This window comes from Cervus canadensis, chromosome 8, assembly GCF_019320065.1.
Source record: "Cervus canadensis isolate Bull #8, Minnesota chromosome 8, ASM1932006v1, whole genome shotgun sequence".
Classification (NCBI taxonomy): Eukaryota; Metazoa; Chordata; class Mammalia; order Artiodactyla; family Cervidae; genus Cervus; species Cervus canadensis.
Genome location: NC_057393.1, coordinates 24,607,445 through 24,608,958, shown reverse-complemented (window position 1 = coordinate 24,608,958; position 1,514 = coordinate 24,607,445). Strand labels below are relative to the sequence as shown.

Here is a 1,514-nt window from a genome sequence, read left to right as displayed (position 1 = left end):
CAAATTCTGTGTGTATGTACACATGTATGGAAGTGTGAAAGTCCCTGGGTAGGGAATGCAGAAAGATTACAAAGATAAAATTTCAAGAGCCTTCTCAGCCGAATGTTCTTTGATGTCCAAGGAATTTATAATGCTGGGATAACTTTGTCAACTGATAAATCTCTTTCTGAAAATGCTGAAAGGTGCAAAAGATGCTTTCTTTCCAGTTTTTGCAACCAGGCCTCAGTTTCTTCTGGCAGGTACATCTTTGACTAGGGGTTATTCAGTCCTTCCCTGGTGGCTGAGATGGTAAAGCGTCTGCCTACAATGCAGGAGACCCAGGTTTGATCCCTGGGTCGGGAACATCCTCTGGAGAAGGAAATGGCAACCCACTCCAGTACTCTTGCCTGAAAAATCCCATGGAAGGAGGAGCATGGTAGGCTATAGTCCGTGGGGTTGCAAAGAGTTGGACCTGACTGAGCAACTTCATTTTCACTATTCAGTCCTTAGGGCCAGTGCTTCCTCTCCACATGCCAGTTGGTGCCAACTCTTGTGTGGACGCATATGAAAGCCATGCTTGATGTTGATCCACGAAAAAACCTCACAGGGGCTACTGGCCCTACACCTGGAAAATGATTATCAGGCTGAGATTGACTCCAGACAGAAAGATAGTTCTGTTTAATTTGAAGGCTTTCTAAATGGTGCTCAGGGAACGATAGACGGCTAATGGAGAAAGTGAATTTATTAATTTTTAATTTTCTTAAGCTGTGGCTCCTTATTAAGAACTCCCTTATGTAAAGTATGCTGGGATTGTTTGGAGATAGCAAAGCATCCTTGCACTGATGATCTTTGCACATTAAATGCTCCTGGTGCTGGGGCTTTATTGCAAATCCATGCTATCCAAACTCAGCAGCAAGAGGTCTCTCAAATTATCCACAACCCTTATTCTTCTGATCTTAGCCCTGCTGCTTAAACACTGGTCTCCTCAAAAGACCCCACTCCTCACTTCCTAGTTCCTTAAAGATATATTTAGTAAATACCCATCATAAGCTAGGTATTGTGATAAAAAGGACCCAAATGGGTAGTACACAGTCCCAAGATATACTTCAAATAATCTGCATATTTACAACTTTTCCCTCAGTTCTGCTAAAAATATATCCTGGAAGCCTCCTCTTCAATTAAACAAAAGAAATAATGTATGCTCCTTTTGGGGCAATTTTTAAAATTACATATATGAATTATGACAGAGTCCTTAATACAAATGTGTCAGACTCTGTCTTAGGTCTTTCAGATACCACAAGGGTGAAGAGCGGTCAAGTCCCTATTTTTTAAAGATTAAATTTCAATTATAGATATATTTTATTTTTTATTTTTTTATTTTTATTTTTTTTAATTTTTTTATTAGTTGGAGGCTAATTACTTCACAACATTTCAGTGGGTTTTGTCATACATTGATATGAATCAGCCATAGATTTACACGTATTCCCCATCCCGATCCCCCCTCCCACCTCCCTCTCCACCCGATTCCTCTGGGT

At 40.3% G+C, this 1,514-nt stretch overlaps 1 non-coding gene across 1 annotated transcript; it reads left to right on the top strand.

Annotated features, from left to right (window-relative positions):
• Positions 1–270: 270 nt before the first annotated feature.
• TRNAC-ACA lies at positions 271–342 on the top strand. Its single transcript has one exon. It is a non-coding gene; the product is annotated as a tRNA-Cys (tRNA).
• Positions 343–1,514: the final 1,172 nt, after the last annotated feature.